This window comes from Perca flavescens, chromosome 7 (genome assembly GCF_004354835.1).
Source record: "Perca flavescens isolate YP-PL-M2 chromosome 7, PFLA_1.0, whole genome shotgun sequence".
Lineage (NCBI taxonomy): Eukaryota > Metazoa > Chordata > Actinopteri > Perciformes > Percidae > Perca > Perca flavescens.
In genome coordinates this window covers 1,913,662-1,924,632 of record NC_041337.1, presented here as the reverse complement: position 1 = coordinate 1,924,632, position 10,971 = coordinate 1,913,662, and the positions used below count along the sequence as shown (strand labels likewise).

General features: G+C 37.5%; 1 long non-coding RNA gene across 2 annotated transcripts; it reads left to right on the top strand.

Moving 5' to 3' along the window:
• The first annotated feature begins 4,751 nt into the window (after window positions 1-4,751).
• On the top strand, window positions 4,752-9,367 carry LOC114559232 (uncharacterized). 2 transcript variants are annotated; one of them, XR_003693040.1, is made up of 3 exons: window positions 4,752-4,837; window positions 6,679-6,759; window positions 8,419-9,367. It is a non-coding gene; the product is annotated as an uncharacterized LOC114559232 (long non-coding RNA). The 2 variants fall into 2 exon arrangements; XR_003693039.1 differs by lacking the exon at window positions 4,752-4,837 and adding an exon at window positions 5,749-5,832.
• The last annotated feature ends 1,604 nt before the right edge of the window (window positions 9,368-10,971 follow it).

Genomic DNA, 10,971 nt, shown 5'->3' with positions numbered 1-10,971 from the left:
TGACATATATATAATGGACCAATAGACCCCATTGGTCTGGACGGAGACCAGTGAAGGATATTAGAAGCACTTTTCCGGTGATCTCTTGCTTTACTGCGTAGCCTCCAACTGACAGAGACAACGTAAGCTACGTCTTCTGGTAGCTGTGACAAGAGAAATCTCAATCATTTCCAATCTTACAGAGACGGAGAGCGTAGGTATATGTAAGGAGATAACATAAGCACAGGCTAATTATTGCTAACTAACATGCTAGTTAACTTTAGTAATTAAACCTAAACAGCTAATGTAAGTCGAAACTGCCTGTGAGCTTCTCCTGTACTGTACGGTAATTCCTCTACTGTGCGAAAGTAAGTCTCGTGGTTATGACACAATCGTTAGCTTATTTTTACAAAAACATCTGCTACGGAGCCATAACGTGAGGTACAAGGTAATGGAGCCTTTTATACATTGTCGTGTTTCTTTAGAAATAAACAACGGACAAATAGAGTCTTTAAACACTTCAGATGTAAAGTTATTTGCTGTCAAAGTGCCGTAAAAAAAAATGGCGATCAGTGTAATGCTAACAAGAGGTGATCGCTTTGTAGCAACAAAATGGCGCCATCGGAGGTTCACGTTCTGAAGCGAAGCTAACCCCCTTGGTCAGAGACCGAGGCACTAGCACCGGCGCTAACAGCGCTAGCCAAAAAAAGAAAAAAAAGCTAGCCGCGCTAGCATCCTGGGGTGTCCGAGACAAAGATGTGCTCGGCGTTGTGGATCTCAGCTCTCCTTCATCTCCTGGTTGCAGCGATGACTCTGAGAACGTTCGTACACGTTTAAGGCACCTAAACAACGACTGTTGCAACCTTGTCCTTTACTGGAAATGATTTTCACACTCTCAGATCACTGGGAGCTAGCCTAGCCTAGCTTAGCATCAGAGGTGTCAAAAGTATTCACATTCATTACTCAAGTAGAAGTATAGATACTAGGGTTTGAAAAGACTTTTGTAAAAGTTGAAGTATCAACTCAAGCTTTTTACTTAAGTAAAAGTGTAAAAGTACTGGTTTCAAAACTACTTAAAGTATAAAAGTAAAAGTAATGTAAGGCAGAGATCTTCAACAGGGGGTCCTCAGAGTCATTGCAGGGGGGCCTCCAAATTATTGTACATTTTTGAGTCTTAAAAAAAAAAAAAAAAAAAATGCTTTAACATAATTCCAACATATTATTAGCAAACATAAATGATAAGCTTACTGGCCTATAGGTAAGGTAGTCCCTAAGATATCAGCCCACAGATACAGTTAATCCTAGATTTACTGTGCCAAGGTATGTAAGAAGGCTTTAGGTTGCCCTAACAGTTATTGTAGGCCCAGTTTAATATGCAACTTAATTTCATACAATATGTAGGGGGTCCCTGCTACATCTCACTTTAAGTTAAGGGGTCCTTGGCTTAAAAAACGTTCAAGACCCCTGATGTAAGGGGGGGGAAATGCCATTAAGGACAACAGCTTAACTCTAAAACGCCGGGACAAAATCATATGACTATAATAATGTTACAGTATATTAAAATCATACCTGCAAACTCAGAAGGGCTGAAAAAGGTGACACGTAGGCTACATCTCTTCTGTGTTTTTCAGACAACGGCAGCTACAGTCTGGTGTCAGACTCCTCTCCAGTGAAATATAGACACACTTTTACACCGTTTAGCTCTCAGCATTTTATCATGTTTACTCCATCTTCTAGCTAACGCTAGGCTAACCTGCTTCCAACTCTAGTGTTGACTAGCGTCCCGTGCGGCGATGTTCAGTTCCCTCTAACGTCCGTTTTGGAGAATCGCGAGGCACCTAAGGCACGAAACCGCGTTGCTATTCGGTCCGGTAGATAACGGTCGTTAAGGCACCGGTGGCGATTAGCACCGGGTCTGTACAGGTGTTATGGATCGCGTACAAACCAATAGGGTTTCGGAATAGCTATGTTTATACTTCTCATCCAACCACAATCAAATTCACTCTCTCCGGATGGAGCGATTTGGATAGTTTTTTTGTGTGTGTTTTTTTTTAACGATGACGAGCCGGAATGAAAACAAGCCGAACTGAAATATGAGTAACAAGGCTATTTTTAAAATGTAGGGAGTAGAAAGTACAGATAATTGCGTGAAAATGTAAGGAGTAGAAGTAAAAAGTATGCTGTAAAATAATTACTCCAGTAAAGTATAGATACCCAAAATTTCTACTTAAGTAAGGTAACGAAGTATTTGTACTTCGTTACTTGACACCTCTGCTTAGCATACCGACAAGCTACATCCGATCCCGAACCTCACTGTCTGCTGAACTTGCGCAGAAACATAAAACTAGACATGACCAGTTTTTTTAAATTGTTTTGAAAACTAAACATTTAGACAATTTTAGCACAAATGAGATTATTTGCCGATTTTTAATAACTATTCACCAAATTATAATATATTAATTAATTAATTAGTTTTTTTGAAGAAAAGTTTTGGGTAGGCCAGTTGAAAAGTGGGTGGGCCCATAACGCCGTGCCTGGTACAGATTACATTATTACATTACATGTCATTTAGCTGACGCTTTTATCCAAAGCGACTTACAATTAAGTGCTTTCTATGAAGGTAAATATGGTGCAAAAGGTGAGAGCTTGTAGAATACAATGTGAGAACTTGCAGATGTTAACATTTGCATGTGTAAAAAATATTCACACACGTGATCTGAATTTCAAGTCAAAAAAATCTGAACTTGTAAATTGAAATTTGCACTTGCAGAAAATATTCACACCTGTATTCTGAATGTGAAGTCGCAGAAAAAATATTCACAAATGTGTATATTGATATTTGCATGAATACAATGACAGCTGCAAACTTGTAATGCAACATTTACTCGTATACTCGTTATTTTTTTTGTTTTTACTCCGGTTCATTTTCCATCACAACCACAACCCAGTGATTACAACCTCTCGATTCTCTCACTGCAACTTCACGTATGTTCTCTCTCGCATCACAAAGTGGCGAATCTGCGCCTCGACTTTTGCAACACTTCTTGCGATACATTTGGTGCAAAACTAATTAGTACCTGTGGACTACGGCTGTGGATCTCTGAGCCAACAGAACGGGGAAAGCAGGGTTTCTATCGCCAGATGAGGGACAACTCGGTCCGGCTTATTTAGCTATGTAGCATGGAAGCCTGGTGGAATAGCAAGCTAGCGTTAGCTAACTAACCAACCAGCCTGCTTCTAAATAAATACCTTTTAATTATCTTAACACTTTTTACACACCTGTAAGCAAATCACAGATTGTGTGCGTAAGTGGATCAGCCTCTCATCCCGCCCTGTACACGCCCATTTTTAACCATAAATAGTCAATGCAAAGCACCTCGTGAATGCTGATATGTATGTTAACGACCCTTGCAGTTGTTCTTTCGTTACACTGACTCATGCCGAATCATGACGACTGGCGGAGAATAAGTGTTGCAAAAGTTGAGGCGCAGATTCGCCACGTTGTGATGCGAGAGAGCACATATGTGAAGTTGCAGTGACAGATTCCAGAGGTTGTAATCACTGAGTTGTGGTTCTGATGGAAAATGAACCAGAGTTAAAAAAAGAAAGAAAAAAGAGTATACGAGTAAATGTTGTGAGTGAATATTTTCTACAAGTGCAAATTTCAATTTACAAGTTCAGATCGTTTTTTTTTTTGTTTTTTTTACAAGCTCTCATGTGTTTTTTCTTTTCTTTGTGTGACTTCAAATCAGATCACATGTCTGTGGATATTTTTCACAAATGCAAATTTTAACATGCAACTTCAGATTTTTTCTTTTGCAAGTTCTCACAATGTATTCTACAAGCTCTCACCTTTTGCACCATATTTACCTTCATAGCTTTCAACTGTGAAGATTCAAACTCCAGACAAAAAGTAGTAAGTGTAAGAACATTAGCTTTAAATAAGCAAAGCTACAAAGAGACATATGAAAGTGCAGTTTTTTTTTTTTTATCCGAGGTGTAGTTGGAAGAGATGTGTTTTTTAGATTATTTACATAGAGTTTGGTGATGGTGATTTCGGGGCTGTTTTCTAGATAAACAAAGATTCTTATTTAAAAGATATTCCTATAGGACTGTATACAGTAGGTGATGGTTACATAGTAAATGTAAAGTTCTTCTATAGCGCTTTTCTAGTCTCAACGACTAATCAAAGCGCTTTAACATAGTACAGGAACCATTCACCATTCACACACATTTATACACTGTGGCCGAGGCTGCTGTACAAGGTGCCACCTGCTCATCAGATAATCGTTCACACACATTTACACTCCGATGCGCAGCCCAAGGACACTTTGACATGGGGCCATGCATCAAACCACCAACCTTCCGATTGGCAGGCAACCGCTCTACCACTGAGCCACAGCCGCCCCTTAGTAGTGATGTTCACCTTGGAACACAACAGCACAATATTGTAACCACTGAGGCTTTGTGTGTGTGCGCATTTGTGTGTGTCTATAACAAGAACAAATACAAGATACAAAAACATAATGAGAATTCAAGTAACCACACTGAAAAAACTGATTCTGACCCCTTGTAAATGTTACATGTTTTAGTCTGGTTTATTTCATAGATTTTAATGTGTTATTAAATCCTACATATTTCTGTTAATTAATTTTCAAAAGCACTGCCCTTGTTTAAAACAAGTTAATTTCAGTCAATTAAAAGTAATAAGAAAAAAATATGTAAAATTAAATTTCCACATACTATGTGGTCTGCGCATGTGCAGCCACATGCCGCCACTTTGTTCTGAAGGCTGGATTGAACGTTATCCCCTCGTTAGTAGCTCCTTGAATGCTGTATCCATAGCTCTGCATTTTCGGTAAGTAAGCAATTTATAATCATTGGTGTGTTATAATTTTATTTGAACAGGTTTCTGTTAACACTAGCCAATGCTATCAGTTTGTGTTTTGATAAATTAACATTTGCTAACGTTAGAGCGACTAGTTTAGCTAGCTAGTTGTGTAGCTAGTAAGTTAACTTGAGTGTAACAGATGTATCTTAACATTTTAAGCTAACTTTATAGCTCTCAAGTTAAATGCATGGTGATTTCAGTGTTTGTCTTGTTAGACTTATTTGTTAGTTTGTGGACATTGAATAAACAGGTTTACTAATGTTAATTGACAGTTTAATTGTAGGTAGTTTCACATTCCCTGCTGTATGGGCTTGTAGACTAGCTAGACTACTTTATTCCTAACTTGCTGTAAGCATGTTTTCTAATATTGTCAGTGTGTTAACATAAAGACAAAATACACCTGTGAAATCATGTTGGTAAAAGTTGCTTAATGTGCCCAAACAGCAATCATTTATGCTTCTACATAATGGCAGCCCTAGGTAGGTGCATGCCTGAAATACCGTTAGCCTAATTCAAAACACAACACGGAGTGGCAGACACAGCAACAGCCATTTCAGGCTAAGAGCAGATTTTATAAAACCGAAAATAATCAACACATTGTGCCTCTTGAGGAAACAATAAATAAAAGTCGGGTTTGTGTAAGCAGACCTTGATATTGTGTGTGTTTAATATTAACATTTAATGTATACTCCGGTCCTTCCCTTTACCGTTTCTTTGAAGGTATCTATTTTTTTGACACCCGTATTCATGAAGACCCGCCCCTACTCTGCCTCTGATTGGCTCCGACTGTGACATCTAAACCTAACCAACCAAAACAACGAAGGCAACGAACACTAGCCAATCAGAGGCAGGTCTTCACGGAATACGGGTAAGGGGAGAAAAAAAAAAGAAAAAAGAAGCTCCTCTTCACTGCGTGGTAGCAGCTAGTCTTGGACTGTTTCTGACTCGCTTAAAACGTAAAGGTGAGGTTGAAAGTATATCCTTCAAAGTAGAGACATGCAAATGCTTCATAACTAACTACATACAGTTATACAGTATTTTTTTGGGAGGGGTAAATGGTAAAGGGGTAAATGCTACTTAAATGGTGGTGGTGGTGTCACCTTTTTCAGACCTTTTGAGTTTGCAGGTATGGAGCTAACTAGCAACAGATTTGCAGATGACACAAGAGGTCTAGCAGAGCACGACCACAGCCCATAGTCCAGTTAAGGTTCTGAAGTGTTAGGCAGAAGACAACAGGGATAAGAATGTTGGTTTAGCTAGCAGGTTAATTTTGTTTAACTTTGTTTCTGCTCTAAACACTAAGACTTATTAAGTTGCTTACACTAATAATTTTAATATAGAAGTGGAACATGAAAAATACTGGAACCAAACCTGTTTTCTACTTAATTCACACAATTTCCATAAACTTCATTCTCCCCCTGTCTGTACATGACATGTCCTGTCTGTCTGCTTGTAGCATCTACTAAAGGATGTCATTTCTGAAATGCTCCAAAGTAATTTATAATAGCTCATCAGAGAAATAACACAATTGCAAGAAAATAATCCAGGAGTAAATAAATAAATACATTTATAAATAAAATGAAAATGAATTACATGTCTGTCTGTCCACTTAATCTGCCATTTTTGCATATTGTTTTTTATAGTAATAATAAGGTACTATTAAAATGTGGACTTGGACACAAATTAGTTTGCAGTTATCTGACTTGATACATGGGCAAGTTTTTAATTATTGGACAATTATTTTTTTTTTCCTCAACCAACTTACGATTTATCTTTTTAATTCCTGTTCATTTTTATTTCTATTGCAGGTCTTTCTCATATTTGATATATCTGATCTTGGTGTGATGTGGAACAGAACCTAACTCTTTGGGGAGCTCATATTGTTTTTGGTAAGTGCATTTAACAACAATCCCACTTGAAACAACCTTCATGGCGCAGTTGGACAGCCATTTACCCCAGCTGACATCGGTTTTCCAGAAGAAGGGAGGTGTTTCTGGCCAGAAACTAGCTAGCTAGTTGTGTAAAATGTGATTTAAAGGGACACTCACCAAAAACGAAAACAAACCTGATGCATAACAAAATAAGTCTGACACCACAACAATGGCAACTGTAGTCCTGTCAATGTCTACACGCTTTCGTGTTTTGGGGTCTAGAGCTATGATAGTGTGGAAGCCTGCTGTTTATTTAAATCAACTACTGCAAAACTTGAAAAATGCTCTAGCCACTAAAATGTGTCACTACAGAGGATCATAAGGATCATACTGGTGTTTTTTTTATGTTTTAAGCCGTTGGTGACAAAGGCATTAACATTACCGCTGACTATTTGCCCAAGTATCAATTTTAGAAAATACATTTTTACCTTTTATAAGTAGCCATAAGGTTGAGAATATTTGTATAAAAATTAACAACTTGCCGCACAGTGTTGCAAGCAGGTACCATTTTCTAAACACCCTGGTGTGTTCAAGAATTTTTATTATTGTTCAATTAAAAGACCAAAACCAACCATGTGTTACGCCGGTTACACACTGCACGCGTCGCGCGAGCGTGTCAGCCGCGTAGCGTGTCTGTTTATATTTCAGCTCCCATGTTAACAGGTTAGAGCTTACACACTGCCGGCCTGAGATGCGTGCCTGCTAGAAATAGAACCAACGCCTATTTTTCACGCGAGATGCGAGCGTGTTGGAAGCGTTTCCAGGCAAAATAGGAATAGAATAGGAAAATATGTTTATATGTCATTTAGACACAAATGCATATTAATAAATGACATCTTGATGTTTGAAAGTCTAGGTTTTGACATCAATGTAGATATAAATGTAATGTAATATTTTCAAATGTTGCACTGGTCATACAGAACGAAATATTCTGTAACATATTTTGCAGTCAATACTGCCGATGTTGTCTTGCTTTTTAATCAAATCAGTAGGCTATATATATATATATATATATATATATAAATATATATATAAATAAAAAAATAAATAAATAAATAAAGGGTAGTAGGATATGCTACGATAACAACGTGAGTGACGGTCCAACATCAGATAGGCTGTATAGGCTCTTTACAGCTACACAGACAGCCCACTTACCCATTTTTCAGAGTTAGAATCTGTCGGCGCTATGTCCCGAGATCAGCCCTCCCTGTACCTTGCAGCAGGAGCAGCGCCGCGTCAGACATGCTTCTGGTGTGTAGGACACAGAAAAATCTACGCACACAACAGAACAGAACGCCACGCTCGCGAGACGCGTGCAGTGTGTAACCGGCCTTAGTCCATCTCTCAAGCCGTTCTGACTTCTGGGTCTCAGCTCCAAGCCCATTGGTTCCTATTGAATATTAAATATTTTCCACAATACAATAAAAACTAAAATCTGTGATTTGGTCATTCTCATGAACCTTTATTTAACTTACAAAAGTACAAAAAGGTTTTTAATAGTTTTACTGAACAGCATAAATGTATTTTGTAAATATAAAGAAATCTAGAATTTTATGTCTTTAAAATCTATCACATAAATATGTTTTCTTTTTTTCCCTATTTTCATCAAATATACAGGACATTGAAGGAGATGACATCCAGAGAGACCTGCAGAAATCCACCATGGGCATATATGTCATCAACAAGGAGGGTGGAGAAATTGGAGCTCATGATGACATTGGCATTTATGTTGAAGGAGTAATCATTCTGGACAACATTGGATCTGTAGCCCAAGCATGTGCAATGATGCTGGGAGTCATGTATGTACTGAACATGGCTTACCCCAAAGAGCTGAAATACTCCTATGAATTCATTCAGAAAGTGCTCTTGCAAATGGATGGTGAAAGGCTTTCCCCCAAAGTCCTTGGACTAAAGAACAAAATCATTGCTGGACTGGAGGATTTCTTCAGCCGCTCTTGTGAATCAAGGCGTTACGGTGTTTCGAACTGAAAAACAGAGTGAATGGTGGACTGTAATATTCACACAGCCACTGGTGTGAACATTTAAAACTGTACAATGGATTTTGTGGAATATTCACCTGAAATAAAAATTGCAATCCTGGAAATAAGAGCACAAAATTCATCCATCCACTACCGCCATATGAATATTAGAAGTTAAGCGCCTTGAGAGGAACAGTTGGTGGTGGCTGTGCCATTAAACCATTGCATAAGAAGAGGACACAACAAGATGTTAAAAGAGCTCTGGTCAAAGTTCAAACGATGGAGAACCATGTGGAAAACATGGTGAAATTATTATTGAATGTATTAATGTGAGGAAGGTTACAGCCTCCTTTGTTTTCATTTGCCACTATTTTTATTATTCTTGGAGGAACTTAAGCTTCAGTGGACGTTTACGTCACATGTTTCATGTACATCATGATGTATTCAGTAAGTCTGTTTCCATATTGATACACCAACTTTTGCACCTCAGCTAAGCATAAAATCTATTTTGCGATATTGTGGTCTTTTCTTCTATTACGGTATTCTTTGAATCTAAGTGTTTGCTGTTTTTGGTAATCTCAGCATCAGGTCCTCAGTGTGTGATGTGTTCCAGCTGTGGATGGTTCTGGTACTATAGTATTTTTGTTATGTATAGTACTGGTGTATTTTGTCATTTGTAGATTTTGTGCTCTTGCAAATGGGTGGAAAAGGGTTTCCTCCAAGTCCTTTTGACTAAAGAACAAAATCAGTGCTGGACTGTAGGCTTTCTTCAGCTGCTATTGAGAACCCTTTTAAGCTGCATTGGTATTGTGTGTTTAGGGGGTGATAAAGCACATTTCATATAATGTGAAATGCAGCTCTAGAATATGTTGCAAAGTAAAGAACAAAGTGAGTGGTGAAATAGGTGCTTGTTTTGTGGAAAATTGGGTATTATATTGACTCAATGTACGTGTTTGCAGTTTATTGTAATCTCAAATCGGGTCTTCCAGCTATTCTGGAACATTTGTTGTTTTTTGTTATGAATGGTACATAGTTTTTTTATGATAATGGTTGATGGTACATTTTGTTATAAGATAGCAATGTAAGAAATTGTTACCACTGAGTTACATTACTGGCACTCTTGTTTGGGAGAGAGTAAATCTGTTGGATCTCTTGGTCTTGGATCAAGAAAATAAAGTAAGAGTTGACAATATTTGGTTTGCTTTATTTGTCTGAATATTAATGAAAGTTAAGATAGTATAATAGATAAAATAAATTGAACTTAATTTTAGTATGTAGAAATTAAACAACAAATTGATCTGAATGCACATAATTAATTTTAGTATACTGAACCCCAAAAACATTTGTAATTTCTACTCAAAATAGTTTAGCTAAAATATATAAATATAATTAATCTAAAATTACTACAAGAAAATTAGTAAACTCACCTTAAAAAATATAAGTACACTCAACTTATAAAATATATCTGGATTTAGATAAATTTATTTCGTGCAACCACTTACCATAATAAAATTAAGTAAATTCAACATAACATTTTTTTCAGTGCATATACTAGATATACAACTATATAATATGTATTCCCTTAGGACTGTATAGGTGATTGTTACATAGTAGGGATGTTTCCCTTGAACACAACAGCACAGTATTGTAACCAGGGAGGTAGGGAGGGTGTGTGTGTGTGTGTGTGTGTGTGTGTGTGTGTGTGTGTGTGTGTGTGTGTGTGTGTGTGTGTGTGTGTGTGTGTGTGTGTGTGTGTGTGTGTGTGTGTGTGTGTGTGTGTGTGTAACAAGAACAAATACAAAAACATAATGAGAATTCAAATAACCACATACTTAGCTTAAGTGGCTTATTTCTAGCAATGGTAGTCAATTTATCATTATCTGGAAAGAAATGACACTGCTTTCTCCATTAAGTTGCAATAAAAATACATCCATGCCATTTACATAGGAGAATGTTAATATTGTCCAAATACTAGTCTTACTAGAACTAGAGAGGAACAGCTGAACTAGCAAGATTCAACAGGTGTATTGTCAAATGCACAGTAAAGACAACTTACACCATGTAATGAAAAGTTTGCTTTCCTAGTCTTCCTTACACAACGAATGAAATAAAGTTAAAGGAACACGCCGATTTATTGGGAATTTAGCTTACTCACCGTAACCCCCAGAGTTAGACAAGTCCATACATACCC